Source organism: Convolutriloba macropyga, chromosome 2 (genome assembly GCF_964194025.1).
Source record: "Convolutriloba macropyga chromosome 2, txConMacr16.3, whole genome shotgun sequence".
Classification (NCBI taxonomy): Eukaryota; Metazoa; Xenacoelomorpha; order Acoela; family Convolutidae; genus Convolutriloba; species Convolutriloba macropyga.
In genome coordinates this window covers 59,155,741-59,180,494 of record NC_134469.1, presented here as the reverse complement: position 1 = coordinate 59,180,494, position 24,754 = coordinate 59,155,741, and the positions used below count along the sequence as shown (strand labels likewise).

Sequence of the window (24,754 nt, the reverse complement as noted above, 5' to 3'; positions counted from 1 at the left end):
CAAATTAACAAACTTCAAACAAAGAAGTACGTTTTATTTATTTGGTTGACATGTTCTCACCAAAAGAGAAAATGGGCAACTAATGACGCGCAGAGAACTTAAGGTTTACATAACATACATCAGCGAACTACTCCAAAAACAGAGTAAAACTACATTTTGTGATTAGGTTGTGGCACGTGATCCCTAACAAATTGTCTCTAGCTACTGTTCTCTATATAAAAAATGCTAAGTTACTTTGAACGATCGTACTTAAGGTAAAAATAGTGATTTTTTGGAGGAAAAATGTAAGGTAAGCACTTTTTATGGAAATTTTGGAGCAAAACAGTAAATTTTCACTTGGCACAGTTGAAAACAACACACGACTAACGTTCATTTAGACAAACAGGTATGCCGAATTTCTGTCCTAGCTGTTTTAAAACCAATAACCAAATAATTGTGTTGGCAACCATTGCAAGGACAAAATATCAATTAGTAACGACTTATCACTCGAAACAACCTCAAAAACAGAGCAAAATGGTTGACAAAAAACCTTATTACAGGAAAAATATGAGACATGAAAGTCAACATTCAAATCGCAAAGTTAAAAATCAAAGCGAAAATTTGAAAGATGAGCTATGCCTTGTAATTGTTCTTTAAAATGGAGGATAAAGTTCTATAACCGATCAAGCTTAAGGTAAAACTAGAATGATCTAGTTTACAGGAAATGGACAAGAAACCCAAATGCAAGAAAAACATGGGAATTGAAAATCTTTTCAATGAGAGAACATGAAGTTTACGTAACATACATACATAAACTACAAAACAAGGTAGAAATACTTTCTGTGACAAAATTGAAGCGCTTTAGCCCATTCAAAATGTCTCTTATAACTGTTCTTTATAATATACTGGGGGTTTGGACGTTCGTGTTTCAGGCAATTTTGTAATGATTTATTCTGATTAAAATGGAAGAGAAAAAAGTTACAAGGTAAACACAAAGCCAAAAACGTCAATATTCAAATTTTCAAAAGGCATCGTGGAAATCAACCTATGTATAGTAACCATTTAAATAGGGAAGGAAATAAAACAATAGAACCGGAAGCTAAGGCGAGGAAATTATGTCAAGATTTTATACCTAATTTCCTGAAACAGATTAAAAATTCATTCAATGATAAAATCGTGACTCTGAACCTATCAAAACTTCTGTACTTAATAATTTGTGTTCCATATTTTGACCACTGAAAAATTGCTCAGTAATCTTGCTGAAAGAAAAATGCGAGTTTAAACAAAATGGATGAAAACTCTTGAAATGAAAACTTGGGTCACGAAATTAACTCTTGAAACAAAAAAATGGGTTAGGAAAATCAAGATTCATTTTGCACATTTGAAAAAGACCCATTTTTGATAACTAATTAAAAAGGGAGGTACGAAGAATTTATGAGGTCGCTGTGTCAATTAATGGTACGGAAACTATGTCAATAAACATAACGTACTTCCCGAAACTAAACAAAAAGTTAGAGTAAAACTACACTTTGAAGTAAAACTCTGACAGATAAACCCCATGAAAATATCTCTCCCGTACCGATCTTCAAGTCTATGTCAATACTAGGCAAGTATAAATCCAAGTCTTTTTTCGTTTTCCAGTACTGGAGAAGTCTTATAAAAAAGTCTTACAAGTTTGACAAGTTTTGGCAAAGACTTGGGTAACAATTGCAGGAAAAATCAGGAAATAGCGTTTGCTAAAATTAAAACAAAGATATTAACAACAAAGAATATAATAGAACCTTCTGATTTGATCTCTGTCGCCATGTTACATCTCTACCTTTAAAGCTATATCTATTATTTTTCTCTTTCTTTGGGTGCGTTTAGTGAGTAAAAAGAGTGTTCAAGCAAGATTAATTCATTCCGTTTTTCAACTCTCTATTATTTTTTAACTACTTTTCTCTGCTCTTTTTTCCCACACCAGATATTATTCCCTGCGCGGAGTGGTTCTGCTGGTAAAACAATCCTTTCATATATGCAATATTCGACCGGAAATACTACAAAAACCGAATTCGATGTAAAACTCTTGTCGGTGATAAAAGTTCGGCACTAGAACAGCATCTAAAAAACTTCAAGTAGTTCGTTTCGATATTCGGAACTAAATAATTGTCGGGCGATCTTGCCTATTGTCATGTTAAAATGGTATATTTGGAGCCAAATGGATGATAAACCAATTCCAAGAATATATGGATCTTAAATGTCATGGTTTTTTTATACACTTAACAAGCTTGGAAGGTATCCGAAATTATTCATTTGCTTTGATCACACCAAACATCAATTCAGAAACATTTAAATGGAAAATAATAAAAGTAAATATAACAGACCCCAAATTTAAGCTCAAAAGGTAGCAAAATTTTAGCAATTAGTTGTACTAGTAGTAGTGAAAATGCCTGGTTTGTAACGGGGGGGACCTGTCCCCCCGTTACAATACAGGCATGGCCTTTTTTAGGTATCCTTTTCGAAAACTTGTAAAATTTCTCGAAATTTTTGTTTCTCGAGGTTGGCAAAGACTTGAAATTTTTTTGAGAGTTTGGTGTTGTGAGAGTGGTGGAACTTGCAAAATTTTTGGAAAAAAAAGTTGGTGGGGTGAATGAGTGAAACTTAAAAAATTTTTCAAAAATTTTGATTTTTTTTTTAAATTCTGAATCCTTTTTCTAGTCTAATGAGACTAATGAAGGACTGAAAATCGAAACTGACTAACCTGATGGAATACTGAGGTGAGGGAAGAAAAAAGATAGTTTAAAATTGATAAGTTTCTGTTCCAATGTAAGAAATTTAATAGTTTTGCAAGTCTGAGACCGCACAAGTGGTATTAATTTTATGGATTTTAATGCCCATATGTTTGAATTAACAAGCAAGTGCGAAATATTGAAATTGGAAGTTTGTTGAATTTCAAGCCTGGAGAGAAATTTCAAGTACAGTTTCGATTACATTTTAAGAGTTTCGGATTACATTTTAAGAGTTTCGGATTACAGTTTCGGAGAGAAATTTCAAGTACACATTTCGACTACATGGAGCGCTTAAGGTGTATTTTTAAAGCCATTTTGCGTCAAAAACAGACAAAATTTTGAAAAAAAGTGCAAAAATTGCTGTTTTTTGGTAGTAAAAAGTTAAAAAAAATTGTTTTTCGCCACCAATAAGCATTTTTATACAATTAAAAAACTGTTAAAAATTGGTACGAGAAATACTGTCAAGGAATCGGATTTATATTAAATCTTATTTAGTGATAACTTGTAACTATATTTTCTGTATTTTTTGCAGAAAAAAGGCCAAAAATGTGCAGAAATTTTTAATTTTTGAGGTAAGAATGTAGAATAAAATGTTCTATGCTAGTTATAAGGGAGTGGGCAACAAAGTTTTATAATGTGAAAGTTTGCTCAAACAGTTATTAATGAGTTATTGGGTGTTGTTTGCATGTTACTATTTATTAAAGTTTTGTTGTTTTTCGGCATTCTTTGACAAAAAGGTGAAAGAATTGATTTTTCTTGGCCGAAGAATGTAGAATAAAGTAATGTTTCTTAGTTGAAATGCAATTTACAATTAAATTTTGTCATTTTAACAACTTGGCGAAACAAATAAAAGTGATTAACTGGGTGCTGATTATTTTTTTTTGTTATTTTCTATATTTTTTAAGAGAATCACTATTTTGCAAACCAAATATTCTAAAAGAACAGTAGGCTAAAATAGCTGACGTCCAATTGTACAGTATTCAGTGTACAAAGTCATTTCAAATATTTGTGTTGAAATTGTGGATAAAAAAGTGTGAGAGATTAAGAACCGAAAGGGCATGATTTGGACAATTTAGCCGGCGATTAACACATATATGTATCTATGAAGACTTCTTCGAAGTGTTCATGTATGACTTCACTATATGTTAGACAAAACTTGGGCAACTAGGCTGAGTTTGAGTTTGAGTTCTATTTTTAGCATATCTGTGCAATCGACCATGTAAAGCCAAAGTGAGGAAAATTGATTTTAAAAAGTTTTATTGGTATTGCTTTTTCTTTGCGATTCAATTCAAAGCAAGCAGCATTCTTTAAATTTCTCCTACAGCGTGTTGATAGCATTAATAGGGTCTTTCTTGTCCACAACGGAAACAAAGTTATGACTGAAAAATTTTCCTTTCACGATAATAGTGACTTTTACCAGGAAATTTCGTGCTCTAGCAAACGAACTGTTGTTGCTTCAGCGAAAACATACGAAACAACGGGAACATATATTACTCTACGACTCTTCAAAAAAGATTCCGATGAATTTCGTTTCAACCAAAGAATAACTCTCTCAGCTGCTGAATTCGATCTTCTCGCCCATAATTTAAAAACGATTCAAGATCTATCGTCTCGAGGAACTGCAAAGAAAAATAAACGAAGGCAAAGATCTGTTTGTGAGAGTGATCTCGAAGAAAGACCTCAGTGCGAAGGTGGAAGAGCAAAAAAAGCACGACAAAAAATAAAAAATAAAGCAAGTGAAAGTGACAAAGAAAACTAATTAGCAAAATGGTGGAGGCAATGGTTGAGCGCACACCGGAATATTTTCGCCAGTTTTCCAAACAATATCGTTACTTTATATGTCGAAGTGAGCCTATATTTGACCATACAGTAACAAAGAACTTTGCCTACAGCTTGCATATGAATGACGATTTTTGTAAAGTACCTGGATCTCATTATCATGTTATTGCCTCCAATGATCAGCTTCTTAATTCTTTCAAGTCTACAGCATCCAAACCATTCATTTTACCATGTCTCTTTACCTGTTTCAAACTACTTATTAAAACTAACTTAACAAATACAGTTTTCCGTGGAGAAATAATGAACAAAATTGACGAAGCGGTGAACTACAACGAGCAACACCAATTGAACTTTGCAAACTCTAAGAGAAAATTACCTAACGTCTAACGTTGATTGTGTTTTTACTAATAGTGTTAAAACTTAAACTGACTTTTTGCCCACTTGTACGATTGATAGATTCTATAGTATTTATAATGGTGGTCTGTACGGTGAGCTTTCAAAAATACTTGATATATTAAATAGTGGCTATGGATGTTTGAATGTTGACAATAGTTTGATTTTGATAAATTTTAATATGGAATCGAAATCTTCAAATTAATAATTGTGTTCTCTGTTGTTTTTGAAGAAAGATTTGAGCAAAAAAATTAGTTTAAAATGTTAGAGCAAACGATTAGCAAAGCGTATTAAGTCATTATCGTTTATATTCAACAATAAAGGATATTCGTAACCAAACATCACATGCGCAATATAAATACAAAAAAGTCCACATAGTTTTGAGTTTTGATTTTGAACTGGATTAAGTTTGAGTACTTGAGTTACTTCATTGTAAAACTGTATCAGACGGGAATACAATATTTGGTGGTTTTGTATCGGGATTCCAAGCGGGTCAGCCATATAAACTTTGTTTTCGTGAAACAAAATAACCATCCAATGACTTCCTTCATATTGCGCTGGTGAAGCATTAACAATAATAAAACCTTCTCTTGTTAGCTTTGGGAAATTTTCCGCTGCAAAAACTCCGTAAAAACAATATTTCAAATGAATACATTTTCCCAACAAATAGCGTATTTCATCACTATCCATCGGTGGGGTAGGTGATAATTGAGTTTTTTGCCACCTTTCATTCCGAATTAACATAAAACGTTGAGCTTCTTTCGCCCAGAAATAAAATTTCTACGTTGGCCGCCAATGCACCGTCAAATGTAAATTGAACCGAAATTGAGCAATTTGTAAGTTCTGGATGAATGAAATCATGAGAAGCCTCTTGCGTTGAAGTTAAATCAAAAGCTAGAATAAAGTGATTGGGATAATTTTCCAGAGTTATGCCATGCCCACCTTTGTGAAGAAAATCCAAGGCTTCCAGAGTATTGAAGTAAATGCGGTGGTTAAAAGTTGTTGAGACTGGAGTTCCAACAATAGGTTGACCATTTCTATAAACAACTATTTGGCTCAAATTGAATTTCTGGTAGTGAAAAGGATTAGTTTGATTAGTTCCAAGGTATGCTTGATTTGTTGCAATCGCAATTATTATACGTCGAACAGGTTCTTTCGAGAAAATATCCTCATGGCTCCAACTTCTTATTCCAGTTATAGCTAAAAATGTTCGTGGTAATACTTCTGTATAGCGATACACGGCAGGGTTTTTTGTAGAGTTTTCTCAATTGCCGTCAAAACATGATCCGCTATTGTCATTTTTCTAACGTAGAGATTAGCTTCAATTATTCTAACTTTGTAATGTTTGTTTGACTCTGAAATTACAGCAAAAACATTTGTAGATCTTCTAAATGAAATTCGCAGAGTAACACCACTAAGTAAGTGTTTATCACAAGTTAAAATATCACTCGCCGGCTTTCCAATGAAATAGTTTTCCTGGGAATTAGCAACAAGAGTTTTTCTGGCCGCCACGTCGTCCGCGCGGCCGTCAGTGCCATCAATTTTTGCTGGCTCATCCTCGTAATAATATCCCTGACAAACTATCCATGTGTTTTTTGCAGTTTTTCCTGAAGAAAATTCCGTTTCAAGGAATGCTTTGTGCGCATAGTTTCCGTTTGTGTTGGATATTTTAACACCGTTAGCAGATACAGTGCATTCTGAAAATAAAGAATGTAATGCGTTGTTGCTAAAGTATGGCGCGTCTGTATTTGTAGCATCCGTTCCTGTCCTTAAATCGCCGTCTTTCTTTCGGGAGATTTTGCATTTAATTTCGAGAAGTTTTTGTAAATCTATGAAATTGTTCCTATCGCCCAAAACTTCAAACTCAAGCATTGGATCGTCCGGGGAATATTATGGTCCGACTTTTTGAGTAAAAGCATTGTCAAAAGTAATAGGTAGAGGCTGTAGAGGCTTTCAAACAAATCAAGTGTGGTATGTGTTGCCTCTGCGGGCAGTAAATTAGTAATCATTTTGATTTTTAGAAAAGAAATTTGACTGACTTCTTGTCAAAGGCTTCTTCTTACGAATGCCTTGTTTTGGTTTTTCACCGTTAATTTTTAAATTACGCGTTCTCCCTGTTTTTGATGCGCCCACTTGTTTTCTTACAGTTTTTGCACAGTCGATGATTTTATTGCGTGTTTTGGAGACTTTTTCTTTGTAACAACCTCTACCAGCTCAGGAGCTGCTTGAACAATTAATTCACGTCCAATATTTTTGGCTACAAGCCAAAGAAACTTTCTTGCAATTGGTAATGCGGCTCTGCCAATACCTGCCGCTAAAGCCCCAAAACCACTTCCTCGTTGGTGATAGTGTCCTGAAAAGTATAATGATACCGATTGCTGTTGATAGTAGGCTTCCATTTAGACAAATTTTTTGAAAATTTATGTCAAAATAACTTTTCCTGTTCCAACGAATGGAACTAATTGTCCGGTTTCTGTCCGCAATTGAATTTCAATGGACTGAAAATTTTTTGATAGTAACTTTTTGTATTCCAAGTTGCTGAAAACAATTCTGTGTGTTGGCTCTATTTCGCAGGGGCTACCGTTTTTCAAGCGTTGTTTTGAATCAATGACTCGAATAAGCGGAGCTTTAGTATCACCTACGTATTGATACACAATTATGTTAACATAAATAAAAATCAGTTGCTCCCCTGCAGACAAATCAAAAGGATAATCACCAACAAACGTTTTTTCTTCATCATCTGCCATGGCCAGATTTTCAAAAGTTTCCAACATCTTGTATCCAATATGATAACCAGACCCATCATGAATACCGTTGAAACCTAGTATACTTGGAATTTTGTTATCCGGAAAGGTAATTCCTTCGTTTTCACCGAAAAAGAGGAACAAAACCCCATTGATTTTGTTAAACTGATAGTCAAAATGAGGCAATCCGCTAGCTGTTTTTAAGGATCTCAAAAGATGGTAATGGTTTTCGTAGGAACCAATTCCAATGATAGCTCGTTCTCCTCCGTATGGTCTGGAGATTGCATCCAATGGAATACATTTCTCATAGAACTTAAGGCCTTCAGAAGAAAATATCTTCAGATCACTTTTGTTCACTTGATTTATTTTTGCCGGGAAGATAATTTCACTTAAAGCAACTCCAATCCCCCTCCAAATTTATTTCTTCATTGAAATAATTTTTGAATGAGGACAAGGTGTTTTGAAGGAAAATATTCATAGAGGCTGACGAAACTAAGTGAACCGTGAAATCATTCATGTTTTGTTATTTCACTACTATTGTCTCTAACTTTGACCAACTCTAACTCGTAAAATTTTCCTTTGACTGGCTCTTGGGTTGCGTCAATGAGACTATATGTAGGGGGATTTGTTGTAGGTATATCGTAAATCTCGAAGACTTCGTTGGTAAATGTTTGCTTGTATCCTTTTCTAAAAGGAAGATCCGCTTTTGATATTCGCACAAATTCCCCAACGTAAAACTTTGGTCGACGAACTAGTTTTGCTGATGTTTTAAAAATTACTGATATCAAGTAAGGAACGTCTTTCTTTGTAACTTTATTGAGCGCCATTTTCGTTACTCTGTTGACTCTAGAGTTAATGGTTTGTACAAAGCTCTGCAATTGATTAATATACGAGTATGTCCATTTGTCCTCTAAATACTTGTAAATCAGATTTTTGAGCGATCGTACATTTCTTTCCCAAATGCTGATTTTTTCTCGCTGAAAGTTTTATAAACTTCAATTTCATTTTTCTGACAAAGAGTGCTGAAAGAGCCCTTAAATTCTGTACCAGCATCTACCCACACTTTTTTAGGTCGCTTGCTCTTTATCATTTTCTTAAACGCAACTGCTGTTGCTGTGGCGTATTTAGATTTGATGGTTTCGACTCGTAGATAACGTGAGAGACAGTCCACCGCAACCAATAAATATTTTACATCTTTGCTCTCTTTTGCTAATTTATCCACATAAGCCAAGTCTAGCGACCAAATCTCATTTATGTCGTAAGCAATAACTTTCAGTGTTGGAAAGTTTCTCAGTGTTGGAATCTTTTTCTATGTTTCTTATGCTTTGTGTGGGCATTTTTACCCTCTAGAAACAACTTCACTTTACTTGGTTTCAATTTTGTGCTTTTTTGTAGATTTTTTATGCTTCCGTATGCTCCAGGAATTTTCGTATATTTTAACTCAAGCAATTTTTTCTCCTTCGTCGTAAGACTCCCAGTCCTTCCCTTGTAGAGTTCTGTTGAAACCACTTCCGGCGTCTGAGGATTCCTCTGTAAGTAATTGGCTGGTTTCTTTGAGCTTGATTCTTTTTGGCGCAAAAGTTTTCTTTTTGTTTTTTTGTTTGATAACTCTTTGAGTTCTTTTCCGGATCGCAATTTTAGCATTACTGTTGATCACCAAGTCTTCTTTTATGTTTAAAGCCTCTAGAATCTTGAAACAATCTGGATTATTTATCTTTTTTAGTTAATTGCTGAAAATCATAGAGAAAAATGGGAACATTTATTCCTGTCGCTGTTCCGTCAACAATGAAATTCTCTTGTTTGTCTATATCAACGTTTTTTGACTCTTTAATTAGATTAACTATTTTTTCCGTCCTGGCAATTTTTGGTGGCGCTAGCATGTTGAGATTTTGAAGAATTTTGTCTGCATGTACTTTTGACAACTCAGTAGGATCAGTCGTTTCCCTTGTATCCAAATTTCCTGGTTTTCTTTGTCATTGTTTTCATTTGATCGCATACGGTTCAAAAACGAAAATTGAGCACCTCTATGCTGAACTCTGGGATCATTTAGAATTTGTGAGGAATATGGTTGTTCCTTCATAAACTGATTTTTGGGAATCAAAATAAACTCTTCAGCAGTTGTCATTGCTTATCTCAAATGGATGAAACAAAATTTAATAATGAGTTGAATCAGTTCGAAACCGGTTTTTGTTAGTAAAAATGCTCGCCGTTTATCCATTGATGACTTTTTCTTGAGAACGCCTTCAAATATGTGTCTGTAATTTTCTAAGTCTCTTACTTTCATTCTAACATGCCCCAGTAAAACATTGTGAAGACGTTCACACAAAACAAGTATAGCATCACTATCACAACTACGCAAAAATTTCCTTAACTGTTTTGGCTGCAAATGCACCATTTGCTTCAGTATATATAATTTTTTCTCTTTCATTGTTTAGAGGAGTTGTTTCTGCTTTATCAGATGGAAGATAGAAAACTGAGGGACCTGGCTCAGTAATATTTGAACAGTATCGTAAACAATCAGAAGTCTTTGAATCAAGATCGATAAGCAAATGCCCAAACGGTTCTTTCGTTGCCAATTGATAGCAATGTTTTAAAAATTTAACAAGGTTCAACTGTTTACCTAAAAATTCGACTTGTTGAATATCACGGGCTGATTTGAACAAAATGATGTGTGTCGTGTTCATGTCTATTGTACGAGACCACTTGCTCTGTAGATAAAGGTTGTGCTTTATATAAATAACATTAATGTTTTTGTGACGCCCTGCAGTGGCCAATTTAACAAATTTTTTTGTCATTGTAAATTTCTTCGCACGAGTCGTCTATTATCAGAAGACAGTTTGCAAGGCTATTCAAAAATTCTAAATTGGCATACTTTTCAAACGTAACACCAAGTGTTTTCTCCATTTTGATGTATATTTGTTGCATTTCTCTGTATAAAAAAATGATGTTGTTAAATTTTGGTTAAAATGTGTTTGCAATCAACATTTTAAAAATTAACTCTGTTTTGCCACAACCTGAAGGCCCAACAACGGCCATCAAGACTCTATCTTGCGTAGAAATAATCTTATTCATTGTCTTGATTTGGTAAAATGTATCCAACTAAAATTGACATTATTGATACCCAAACTGAAGTTTCTTCACAATTTGGTTTTAAAATGGTTAATTTAACAATACAAAGTGATATCAGCAGTAAAATAACAAACATTTGAACGAAAAATACAACTTCTGTCCGTGGAAACGTTGTTTGATTACAAAATTTCCATGAAGATTTGCTGCTACTTTCTTTTTCAAAAAAACTTTCCTCTACAACAGCGTCAACTTGATCAACTGTTACTCCCTCCATCTCGAGACAAAATAAATTTTCTTAAAAAATTTATTGAGAAAAAAGTCAATCTATATAAACCAATTCATAGCAATTGAACTCAGTTAGAAAGCCTTTCATATGAACCATAAAGCACTCCGGAGGTCGCTCAGATTTGTCATAATGAACAATTTTGTGTACTCTTTCTTCCTTCACCAAGTGCTAAATCTCCTTTAGCAGTGAAGGATCGTTCTTGTCAATTTCTTCACCAACCGGGTGTTTCGACATGAGTAAGACTCTCGGAGGACAGACTCTGGGTTGAGATTTTGAGATTCTGCTTTCTCCATTGAAGAAAAGGTTCAATATAATATACTAAATGAGTAAATGAGCGAATTTCGTCCTCAGTCAGCAACAATTTAACTTTTCTCTGTAAAAATTGGTTTCCGGTTTTTATTGTTTCGTCTTTGGAAATTGAAAGACTCAGATTCTCGTCCCCCGTAATCAAGGCGCAAATTGTTGAACTCGGTGACAAGGGTGCTTCCACCTTCGTCAATTCCTCTCTCATTTGTTAACCAGTTGAAATAGAATATGGCTTTTTCTTTTGCACAATGATTGTTGAAATTGTTTTTGCCTTTGAATAATTTTGACAGTTTTGTGTAAAATAGTTCACAGATATCGAAGGACACGCAAGTGAATTCAGATCAATGATAGAGCACTCAAGCAATTATGACAAAAATTTTACTTCTTCCTCTCACTTAGCGTGGAATATTGCACCCGGATTCCTCAAGCGAACGCTTTGAATTATTTGTGTAAGATAAATATAAGGATAGTTTCCTGTGTCCCACTCAATACCGTGCAAATTTCTAGTGAACCAATCGAAAGATTGCTTTTGTTGAGTTGTTAACTCACTATAACTTGTTGGAGGTAAAATTGACACGCAGTCAAGATAGTCGTCGGTGCAAACACCAAGTTCTTTAACAATAAATTTTTCTTTTCTGTGACGAAACCCTTCAACGTCTACTTTGCCTTCAACGTCTACCTGTTACTCAGCATTCCAATAAAAGAAAAATTGATGGAAGAAAAACCTTTATATATAAGCAAAATAATATTCCTGACAAATGTCCGCTAAAACAATTGCTGCTTTTCCACGGAAGCATATAAGAGTAGCCAGGTCATTGGTTATATATTTCTTATATGAAACCTCCTGCGTCGTGTAAAATAGCGTGCAAACGTAAAACTTTTGAGATTTTCAAGTTTTTATCTACTGAAGAATTATGTATGCCGATAATACCACCGTAGGGCCTCAATTTTAGCGCTATATCAAAATCAAACCCTTCAATTTCACTAAAATATGCACTTGTAGCCAGAAAATAATTTAACCTTACACTGTTGTTTGGGTATATTGATGAAACCGATAAATAATTTTCGTGGATCTTGTTCAAACAGTTTCTGCATACAATTGGTTTTTCAAGACGCATACCTTTTTTTCGCTAGCCTGGCTGCGCAACAAAATGATTGGGAATATAAGAAAATGGATTATTGACCATTGAGTCGCGAAAACAATTTATTAACAACAGACAAAATGGGATTTGATTTATTAAGCACATACTTAACCTTGATCATATAAAAGCAAAATCCTTTGAAACTGTTTCAAGATAAGAAAGCAGTAAAAGAATTTTCCTAGCATATACTGGTCTTAGTGTGTATGTATCCTCATAAATAATTTACACAATACGCTAGTAACCACACAAACACACACACACACACAAAATTCACACAAAAATGTTAACGTTATACTTTCGATTACCATTGATAAGAAAGTATTAAATACGTTCAAGTGCTATGCAGACACGAAAAGTAGCGTAAAAGCAGTGAGGTCAAGTTTGGTTCCCAAACTTAATAAACCCGCGAGTGTAACAAAACTCTATTGCGAGAACACATGTTAAGTCCCAGACATTAAAAAACCTTAAAGCCTTTTATATTTTTGATCTACATGGCATTCGTCAGATCAACGCTGTTTGGTATTTGAAAAACATACTGCTTTCATGAATTGCTCTAGATAAGAAAGTAATAAAATTGGGTGTGTACAGCTAGCACGAAAAGATTGGAAACGATAAAACGAATAGTATATTAAGGTTCACTTAAAATACAAGGATTTGAGTGTAATGAATTTATGTGTAATAGCTACTTTAGTGACCTTTTACAACAAAAACGGAAGGAACTGATTGAACACGCCTTAATTTAGAATGATAACTGAACTCTTCATGTCCTAATTTTCGCTTCAACTTTCATTTGCTCAATTCCAAATTTTATCTAGCAGAACTGTTCCTGGATTTTGACAACAGATTCCTATTGTTCTATACGATTACCAAAATTCTGCTATAATCAAAGAAATAATTCTAATGTCTCCTCTAGCCAACATTCTAAAGGCGGAATCGACGCCTGACAGCCGAACAATTGCTTATGAGACTTACAGAAAACAGACTGTTATCCTTGTACAGCAGGACTATCAGTTAGATGAGTGGGTTACAGTAAGTCACATGGCTGTGCCTATTGTGATTTTTGCTTTTCTCCAGTCATTTCGATTTGAGAAAGGCCTTATGAAAGGAGCTCAATACTTGCTGGATTTTGTAACTTCTTATGTCAGAGAGTTTGTATTCGACCCAGACACATTGGACGAGGGAGTAAAAACAATTTTACGATTATGACGTGAAAAAAATTCCGCTGTATGAAAATGAAAAGAGCTACTGGAGAGATCTTTAACTGGTCGAAAGCATTTGGAAAATGAAAACAGATATTGAGAGCCCAGAAACTTTTAGCGAACCACCAACACCTGCCATGGTTCATGATACAATTGTCTGTACACCTGAAAACAAAACTGAAAACAAACCAGATGATGTTTCGAGCAGTGGAAGCCTTGCGAATCCACCTGTGAGCAAGTGTTTTGCACCAAAGAAACGAAGAATCGATCTCAATTATGATAACTAAATCAAACTTATTTCTTTGTTGATATTGTTTGTTGAGTGTGTGACATTCTTTTGTGAAGCTGACTTTATAAATTTTGAATATTTTTTAATTGAATTCTCAGATCATTCAGCTTATTTCAAGTATCAAATTTTAGCAAAAAAAGCACTTCATATTATTCGTGGAAAAAGTCACTATTATCGTGAAAGGAAAATTTTTCACGATTGAATCGCAAAGAAAATGCAATACCAATAAAACTATTTAAGACCAGTTTTCCTCACTTTGGCATTACATGGTCGATTGCACAGATATGCTAAAAATAGAACTCAAACCCAAACTTAGCCTAGTTGCCACACCCAAGTTTTGTCTAACATGTACTGAAGTCATACATGAACACTTCAAAGAAGTCTTCATAGGTACATAAATGTGTTAATCGCCGGCAAAATTGTCCAAATCATGCCCTTTTTGTTCCTAATCTCTCACACTTTTTTATCGAGAATTTCAACACAAATATTTGAAATGACCTTGTACACTGAATACTGTACAATTGTACAATTGGACGTCAGCTATTTTAGCCTACTGTTCTTTTAGAATATTTGGTTCGCAAAATAGTGATTGTTTTAAATAAAAACATAAAAAAAAACAAAAAAAAAATAATCAGCACCCAATTAATCACTATTATTTGTTTCGCCAAGTTGTTAAAATGACAAATTTTCACTGTAAATTGCATTTCAACTAAGAAACATTACTTTATTCTACATTCATCGGCCAAGAAACATCAATTCTTTCAATTTTTTGTCAAAAAATCCCGAAAAACAACAAAATTTTAATAAATAGTAACATGCAAACAACACCCAATAACTCATTATTAACTGTTCGAGCAAACTTTCACATTATAAAACTTGTTGCCCACTCCCTTATAACTACCATAGAACATTTTATCCTACATTCTTACCTCAAAAATTAAAAATTTCTGCACATTTTTGGCCTTTTTTTATCAAAAAATACAAAAAATGTAGTTACCACTAAGTTATCACTAAATAATATTTAATATAAACCCGATTCCTTGACAGTATTTCTCGTACCATTTTTTAACAGTTTTTTAATTGTATAAAAATGCTTATTGGTGGCGAAAAACAATTTTTTTAAACTTTTTACTTCCAAAAAACAGCAATTTTTGCACTTTTTTTCAAAATTTTGTCTGTTTTTTACGCAAAATGGCTTTAAAAATACACCTTAAGCGCTCCATTCAAACTATTTTCAACGCGTAATTTCACCAAAATTCAATTGACCCCCATATCAAGCATTTCCCGACACCGTAATAAAACGACAAAATCACTTTTTTAACCAATTTTCAGACAAATTTTAAACCCCAATTTCTTCAATTTTTCTGTCAATTTTGTCCCCCATTCATTCTCATGCGCTATTTTTAGTTCGCAACTGTACTTGAAACTTCTCTCCAGGCTTGAAATTCAACAAACTTCCAATTTCAATATTTCGCACTTGCTTGTTAATTCAAACATATGGGCAATAAAACCCATAAAATTAATACCACTTGTGCGGTCTCAGACTCGCAAAACTATTACATTTCTTACATTGGAACAGAAACTTATCAATTTTAAACTATCTTTTTTCTTCCCTCACCTCAGTATTCCATCAGGTTAGTCACTTTCGCTTTTCAGTCCTTCATTAGTCTCATTAGACTAGAAAAAAGATTCAGAATTTAAAAAAAAAATTCAAAATTTTCGAAAAATTTTACAAGTTTCACTCATTCACCCCACCAAATTTTTTTTCCAAAAATTTTACAAGTTCCACCACTCTCACAACACCAAACTCTCAAAAAAATTTCAAGTCTTTGCCAACCTCGAGAAACAAAAATTTCGAGAAATTTTACAAGTTTTCGAAAAGGATACCTAAAAAAGGCCATGCCTGTATTGTAACGGGGGGGGGGGGGACAGGTTCCCCCCCCCCGTTACAAACCAGGCATTTTCACTACTACTTGTACTGCAGTTATTCTTTAGGGAAAAGATTGCGTTTGCTCAAAACTATCTTCAGGTAAGTTTTCAACGGCTCTGGTGGCAGCAGATGATTAGGCACCCTGGAATCAATTATGATTTTGGTACGACTAAATTTGTCAGCAAAACTGTTTTTTCGTCGCTCTACACGGTTTGCGAGGCAATATGCTGCGGTCGATAGTTTGCACTTCAACTTCCATTGCAGAAACATCAGCCATGGACTTTCTACTTCAATTTGATCTTCATAAGGTTGCCGAGCAATTGCTTATGGTTAACTTCCGAGGAATCAACATATGATAGAGTTATTTTTCTAGAAGTCAATTTTTGTAAATAAACACGATTCAGAAATCATTTGTAGTTGAATATAAGGCAAGCAACCAAATGGCAAAAGGTAGCAAACAAAAATCCGGAATGAAGATGTATGATAAGTTCCAGGAGGTAATGTTAACGCAAAAAACGAAACATTTTTAAGATTACTCACCAGTTTTTTCTTTCAAAACTAAGGAGTGGAATTTTCTATTGAATGTTTTCGAAAAAAAACGAGGTCAACCAATTAAAGGTAGCGTTAGGAGTACGGTTCAATCGTTTTTTTTTTTGAAGCACGACGAGAATTTTTTTCTGACGCCTTGTAGAATCGGTGCACGTAATCACACCAGTATTCGTCAATTATTGTAAGATACCTTCAAAGACATCGCGCGAAAACTTGAATTAATTGACTGATAAATCCAGCGTGAGGGAAAAAATAAACATTTAGTCCTTTGAACTGCGTTACTGCCTCTTTGCAGGGAACTTCAAATTGTCCTCTCGGCCTTTTGATTGTTTCAGTGGCGCCGCACCAAAACGTCCAAACTTTCTTGAACGTTTCTCTTTAAACTCTTGGTAAACATTTTGAACAGCCATAGCCCCCAGTGAACTTAGTCTAACAAAACACGGCAATTCTTGGCGACAACATCAAAGACGGCATGATAGATTAAATGTTGGTTACGCAGATATCCATTTTTTTCAAAATAAAAAATTACAACAGGGATTGCTCTATTCGCAACAGCCAGGACAATTTTTTTGTTCAGCTGTTTGAACTAGCTGATAAGACGGAGCAGAAAAAAGCAACACACTGGTTTCTCAACATCCCTGTTGTACTTTGTTGATTTACTGTCGACTTTGCCACGACAAGACACACTTTCAAATTGATAGTGGATTTCGCCAGCCGAAGTGCTTCTCTATTTCTTAGCTCGATTTGGGGAGCGAAAGCAAAAAAGATTACGAGAGCTGAATTCGAATTGACAAGACAACAAAAATTATCTCAAGTGGATATCAGATTATGTTCAGTGATGTATTATTTGTTCTACCAAGTAGAGCTTCGAAGGGCGAGATCTTTGTGTTTTCTTTTTACATTTTCCCAGTTGGTGAACTCTTCTTTAATACATGCAAGTATTCTTAACTGTTTTTACTATTCTTTATACCAGACCAATAGCTCGATGGTAGTTGACTACAATAACCATGATATTCTTATTACACAAAATTTTTAATTGATATCTCTCAAGGCGTTTCACTTGACTCAATTGAATAGAACAATGTATTCCTTGAGTTTCTTTATACAAAATCAAAAATAATTATAATTGCAGTAGGAAAATTAGAAAAACGATCTATTGCGGTGAGAAATTATATTTCTTGGCCTTTTTCATCGTAAAGGTGTCCATCAAAGTCAATTAAATTTTCCTTTTTTGGCTCAGCACAAGGTATGTGGTGGTGGAAATGCATAGCGGGAAGTACTGATTTAAGACTCTTATCAACTTCTGTGCGGGGTTTACACTTAACTTTACAGACGCAACCAGACCATGTACGAAGGTCCCACCAATACGAATGATTGTAGGGGTTAACTTCTAGCCTTTCCCTATTGTTTTTGAGGATACAATCATGCACTTCTTTTAGGATCGCGTCTTTGCTTATGAGAAAGGCCTTTAATGATTAGCTGAAAGTTTTTCTATGATATTATCAAATATGGGTACCAAAGGGCTAGCTGTGAGTGGTATAATAATGTCGGAAGACGAGGCTGTTAATGTTGGTTGAATAGATGCGGTTGGTGGTTGCGTAGTGCGATAAGAGTCGCAAATTCCTAATTTGTTTTGCGCTTCTTGGGAATCATATTGATATTGTTTATTGAGATTGTTTTATTTGAATTGAGATTCTGATGTCAATCAAAAATTGACTTTGAGTAGAATTTAAGCAAATATTTGGAGAGGGATTTTGAGCACAGTTTTTATGCTTGGTGTCTGAATTTTGCAACTATGATTGGAATTTCTAAAAATTAGCGTTAATTAGAGGAATATTAGTCTTAAAAGATTGCGTTTATCGCCTTGTGGAAGAATTTTTATTCTGAATTTGGAAAAAATGCTTGAAATGATGTGGTTTTACTTAGCGAGTGTAGTGTTAACTGGTTTAAATGACCCGGGGTGTTCATATATAGAAAAAAAAGCATTTTAGCATATATTTACTAATGAATTTCGCTTTGGGGTTGACAAATGAAAAAAACACATGCTGGTGTAAATGAGTGTCAAGTATGCTATTTGTAATTCAATTCGGTTTATCGCTTTGTAGGAGAAGTTACATTCTGAATTAGGAAAGTAAGCTTGAAATAAGGTGAATTTCGCTTAGTGAGTGTACTGTTAACTGGTATTTGCGACGCGGGGTATGAATTTTCAGAAAAAGTTGCATTGTAGCTTGTATTTAATAATGTATTTCACTTTGCGGTTGACAAGTGAAATGCATGCTCGTGTAAAATAATGTAAAGTATTTTAATCATAATTTTTGAAATTATGACCGGTTAACATTTTGTAGTGATTCACGGTGCAGGATCATCTGTATTAAGCAAATTGTGTAATTTAGGTGCAGATTGATTTGAGTTTAATTTTAAAGAGTCTGCGGAGATGGAAATTGATTCTATTTTTGGAGTTTTTTAGCATTTCGATGATGATGTGAATGTCGAGAGATTTATTCAACGAGGCCCACTGTTGCACCTTCCATGTGTTCATATCTGAAAGGATAGGTTAATAATCTATATACACAGCGAACTCTAAGACTATTGTTTGAATTATTTGAATGCTTTTCTTTTAATATCGACAGGAGAACTCTGTGCTAAGTAATATCTTTAAACTAGTTTCAATACAAATAGTTTTTCAAATAATCATTAGACCAAATTACACCAAACATTTCTAATTCATTGACGTTGAAAATTTCTTCACAAGAACTTAGAAATTTAGATGTAAAAGTAATGCGTTTGCACCCGTATACTGTTAGTTGTTCAAGGGCAGCAGCGAGCTCGACATGTGAAGCATCACATTCAACACATTTTTTGATTTACGGATTGTAATGACAGTTTTCAGTTGACTTTGCTATGCGATTTTTCATGGCAAGAAAACAGTTTTCATGGGTGTCAGTCAAAATAAATTTAGCAGATTTTTTTAAATAAGCAAAACAATATCTGCTTAATTTGTGCAGGATTTGGGACGAATGAATACACTCATTTATTGTACTGAACCAAAATTGAACCAAGTTTCTTCAATGTTTTTGCTGATTCAATGGATAAGATTGCTGATGTATTTTTTTCATTTGGTGATATTCTTGATTGCAAAATACGATATCGAAGCGGATGGACCTCGAATTTTGCAAAGTGACATTTAGTCATCAAGTCTTTCAAGACAATTGAACACATATTGTTTATCTTCTTCTTCTGCTAACAATTAGAATATCATCGAGAAAGCAAATTGTAAGTTTTTATCTTATAAAGGTGTTATCCACGGCTTTTTGAATTCCGCAGACACATGTTTTAGACCATAAAATCAAACTTGAAATCTGTATTTGCCCGTATTATCATCACCTAATATATTGAAATTGCAGTGATTAGCTAAATTGGGGTCAAAGTTTAATTGACTGAATGCGTACTTGAGATCTAATGTTGAAAAATATGTGGTGCTTTGCGACGCGGGATCATTAATTTGTTGAGATATGGATTCGATTAAAGTACCAATGTTTGACATTTGGTACTTTTTTATGAATTGCTTTTCTAAAAATTTTGAGTCAATTGCTAGTTTTATAGATTGATTTTTTTGAAATTGACTACGACTGGTGAAATAAAGTATTTGTCTGAATAAATTGTAAGTTTTGCTATAAGTTTTTCATCAAGCAATCTTTTTTGTTAAATATTTACTTTATCCTGCAAATAATAGATCTCCCTTTTTAAATACTTCTCCTTTTTGGTGTTGTGAATGAAAATGTTTGTGAAATTTTGCTCTTGCTCTATGTTTTTTGACATTAAATTAGGAAAACCTAAGGCTATTTTTTCTTTGAACGCGGAATGAGTTGAGATATTGATTACTAATTAACCTTGCTGAAATGAGAATTGTGTAACCGCAACTCCTAGTTGATCAAAGAGATCGCAACCAAAGCGCGGTTTGAGGCTATCAGCAATGACTGTGAAACTCGCAGCTGATGTGTGTCATTTCTAATTCATTAACGTTGAAACTTTCTTCACAAGAACTTAGAAATTTAGATGTAAAAGCAATGCGTTTGCACCCGTATACTGTTAGTTGTTCAAGGGCAGCAGCAAGCTCGACACGTGAAGCATCACATTCAACACATTATCCGATTTGCGGATTGTGATGACAGTTTTCAGTTGCTTTTGCGATTCGATTTTTTATTTCAAGAAAACAGTTTTCATGGGCGTCAGTCAAAATAAATTTGATTTTTTCCTCTATGTTTTTTGATATTACACTAGAAAAACGTAAAGCTATTTTTTTCTTTGAACGCGGAATGTGGTGAGATATTGTTTACCAGTTAACATTGTTGAAATGAGAATTGTGTAACCGCATCTTCTAGTTGATCAAAGAGAACGCAACCAAAGCGCGGTTTGAGGCCATCGGCAATGACTGTGAAAATCGCAGCTGATGTATGCCAGCCATTGCTAGTTACTAGTGTTCGAATCTTACCCTCAATAAGAGTTGGTATGCTCGAAAATGTCCGCAATTGTGGAGTGTTGATTTGTCGTATCCAAATTGCATATAGATTACTGCTAACTACTTGCACAGCTAGTTATTTATTCGAAAAAGCTGCATGCACTTCCTGAATGAACAAGCAGAGTAGTTGCAATATTTTTGATTTTGATGGGCATTTTGATAGATTCGCTTTTCTCGAGATTGTTGTGCATCTTGGCGACCATGTTGTCATCTCTGCTTCTTTAGTCTGATTTGTTTAGGCCGGACAATGATCGTAGGATTTTAGAGAATTTTTGGGGTGAGGTTGTTTTACTGTTTTGAACAATTTTTTTGGATTTTGGGCTCTCTGTGTTTTTGGTTTCTGTATACCGTCGCAAAATGGTTCAGCAAACCACAGTTATTACTTGTTTTACCATTTACAATGCACTTTTCTCGATCTCAAGGAAACCATGGTGACACACAATTCAATCAGTGTAAAGGTGGAGGTTGATTGCCATGCCTGTGGAAACTGTTTCTGAGTGACCAATTTGACGAACAGGTGCTGGGCGGGTAGTGAAAAGCATTGGCGCTGGCCGGAATAATTATCTTCTTGTGAGCTTGTATCTGATACTGATTTCGCATCCCGCGCTCCATGTTAGCTCAACAGCTTTCCTCGGCTCCACAGTTTGCTTCAGAAGCTTCTTTTGCGCTCAGGGTCAATTAGATTGGTGAAAACGTCTCCGATTAGAGTTTCATCTTTGTTTTCGAAGCCATAACTTTCCGCTATATCTTTAGTTTTACCGTGAAAATGTTCAACTGTTTTTCCCCGGAGTTGTTTTGTGATGAGGAAGATAAGCCTGTCAATTTTTATCATTTGGGATTTGATGAAAGCGTCCTATATTGTCCTCCAAAATTGAGCGGTAGTGGGAGTGTCAATCAATATTTGTGGATTCTCTCTTTTTAGAGTTCTAGGATCTCTTCACAACAAAACTACAATAAAATGGAGAGACGGCTTTTCAATAGGCAATTGGCCATGTTTTTCTCGCCACATTGTTTTTTTTTCGATGAGTCTTTGGCATTTATTTTGCCCGTCATCTTCTGTTGTATTTTTCGTGCATTATGTTCTCATTCCGATTGCGCTGAAATACCGATGATCGTTTCTTCTTATATAGGCTTCAGGGACAACTCTAACATTTTTGGTTGAGGGCGAGAAGAATAGCCAATATGATGTTCTCCTTGGCGAATAAGGCTGATTTGAGCCTCCACATTTCCCATCAGAGAGATGGGTTGGGTGTAGGTTTATCCCACTGGCATCAGTTCCAACGGGAGTTTGTATGTTTGCTGACTGTGCCATGTTGCACTTTGTTGATTTATTATCGACGTTGCCGCGGAAAATCGCACTTTCAGATTGATATTTTATTTCGCCAGGCGAAATGCTTCTTTATTGCTGAGCTCAATTTGCGAAAGAGATTATGAGAACTGAATTTGAATTGACAAGACAACAAAAATGTACTCAAGTGGAATTTCCAAAATTGAAGTAAAGTAAACAAACATGTCTGATTACTCAGTGAGAAATCATATAATGAGAATAATCATCAAGTTTGAAACAAGAAATATTGTCTGAGTTAAACAGGTATCACAATCCTAAAACAAAAAAGCTAAGAACTGATTTTTACACTGCGATGGAAAGGAAAAGATTGATTTTTTATTTTAAATCCAAACGTGTTTAAATTGGCAATTACCCAACTGGCTGGTCAAAACCCTATTGAAAATAATTTTCAATTGGATAATTTTGTACATGTTTTTGCGGTGAAATGCGGTGAATGCGGTGAAAGCATGTAAGTTCACCGCTAGAGTTAGCCGTGATCTTACAAAAACTCACCATAATTCAACGTTAAAATATGTAATTTGACCGCCCTTACAAGGGTTCGAGCCGGTCCCCTCCTGCATGTCATCCACTTCAAGTCATCCGTCTTCCACTGCGCCATCTCTCAGTAAATTCTCATATTTTGTTTTGAATATAAATCAAATTCACTCTACTTTCTATAAAACATGCGCGGTGAATTGTTGTAAGATTTGCGATTTTTGGCGGTGAAGTGGGGTGATTTTTTGTAAGTTCACCGCTTTCTGTAGTGGTGAAAGTACATAAATTCACCACTAAGAAAAAAGTCAAGAAGATGTAAGATCAAGGGGTTGTTTTAGAGGGAGGGTATATATAACTATTCCCCATAAATTTCACCGCATTCTTTGCTGATCTCACAGAATTTTATCAATTTTTTCTAAGCAGTGAATTTTTGTATGTTCACCACTAACTTGAGCGGTGAATTTAAGTAATTTCACCGCATTCACCGCTTATCTTACATAATTCAGACACTTTTTTGGAAGCGATGAATTTATGTAATTTCACCGCCACCAGGCGATAATGGATTTTTTCACCCCTGTCAAGGACAAGTTGACTTCTGATCGATTTCGACGAAAAAGCCGGCAAAACGAAAACACAATTATGGTCAAAACCTGACGGAAATAGTCGACTTCTCAAAACCTTTTATAGCAACAAATAAGCGAAACAAAACGAATCAAATTTAATTTTACTTTAATAATACACAATCAAAATTGTCCCTAAGCATCCCCCATCCCAACACATTTCATTAACAACCGCATTCACCGCCTGATTTATGTAATTTCCCCGCATGTTGAAAACGTTCTCCAAAATTTTGTCGATTTAAATTCAACAAAATAATCAAAACATTTGAATATAATTGAAATAACGTTCAAAATTGAATTCTTCGAAATCTAGTTTTTTTCTATGGAGAATATGGAGCTACTCTTATCCTTCAAAATTTTCCGCTGCTACCGTGTACTGAGCTATAAGAATATTTTTTGAATATTTTTGAATTGATCAACTGGGTTTAATTCAGCTTCGTCATCTGTCTCGTCAGCATCATTAAGCGAAGCTACTAAATCACTGAAATCTGCATCACTCAATTTTTTGCCTTATTGGGCTTCAGAGGAAAGCAGATGAATATCTACAGCATGAAATTCTAAAAGAGGTTATATACTAGCAATTAAATTAAATGGGGGCCAAAATAAACTCCACAAAACAGAACTTATTTCTGGTCCAAGTAACATAGATTTTTGCGCCCACTGTTATATAGAATTAATTATTATTTGAAATATAGAATGAGTAACTGCTGTTGAAGGAATTTATAAAAGACTGAGTTCCAAGCATTAGAGGCTTCTCAGTGTTTAACTTAGTATCCGCTATGTCCGCTCCATTCTTGATTTCCGCAACATTCATTGGTGGTAGAAATTGGAGCAGACAAGGTAATGGAGATTTAGCAGGAGAAAACTTTTTCAAACACACCGGAACTGACGGTGCCACTGACTCTCAAAAATTTGCTGCACAACTGTATATCTTCCATTAGGATATTCATCATCTGATAATAATTTTCAAATTTTTGTTGCTGTTCTCCTTTTTTTCCAAATTGAGTCCTGTACTCAAGTCATGTGTTTCTTCAACTTTTATATTTTAAATATTGATCATCAATTCTGGCCTTACATTAATTTTCTTCCCTGACATTAATTTCTAACCCTGACATTAATTTTCTTCAAGATATTATATTTAGAGTGAAAAATAAAAAACAACACTGGATCAATACTCATACCAGTTTTTAAAAAAATGCAACACTTTTGAGTTGAAAAAACTGAAATAACTGAGTGACATAGAAAAAAAACTGAAAAGAGGGCATCGTCCAGTTAAATTATTAAACAAAGAAATCAAAATTTAAGTACGTGATTGAAAGACACAAATAGAGACGATACATTGATTGCATAGCGTTCACGC

The 24,754-nt window shown here is 34.5% G+C and overlaps 1 protein-coding gene across 3 annotated transcripts in view; it reads left to right on the top strand.

Moving 5' to 3' along the window:
- LOC142334555 (calpain-B-like) overlaps positions 1-24,754 on the top strand; it is a 199,209-nt gene that overhangs the window by 18,937 nt on the left and 155,518 nt on the right. The window lies entirely within an intron of this gene.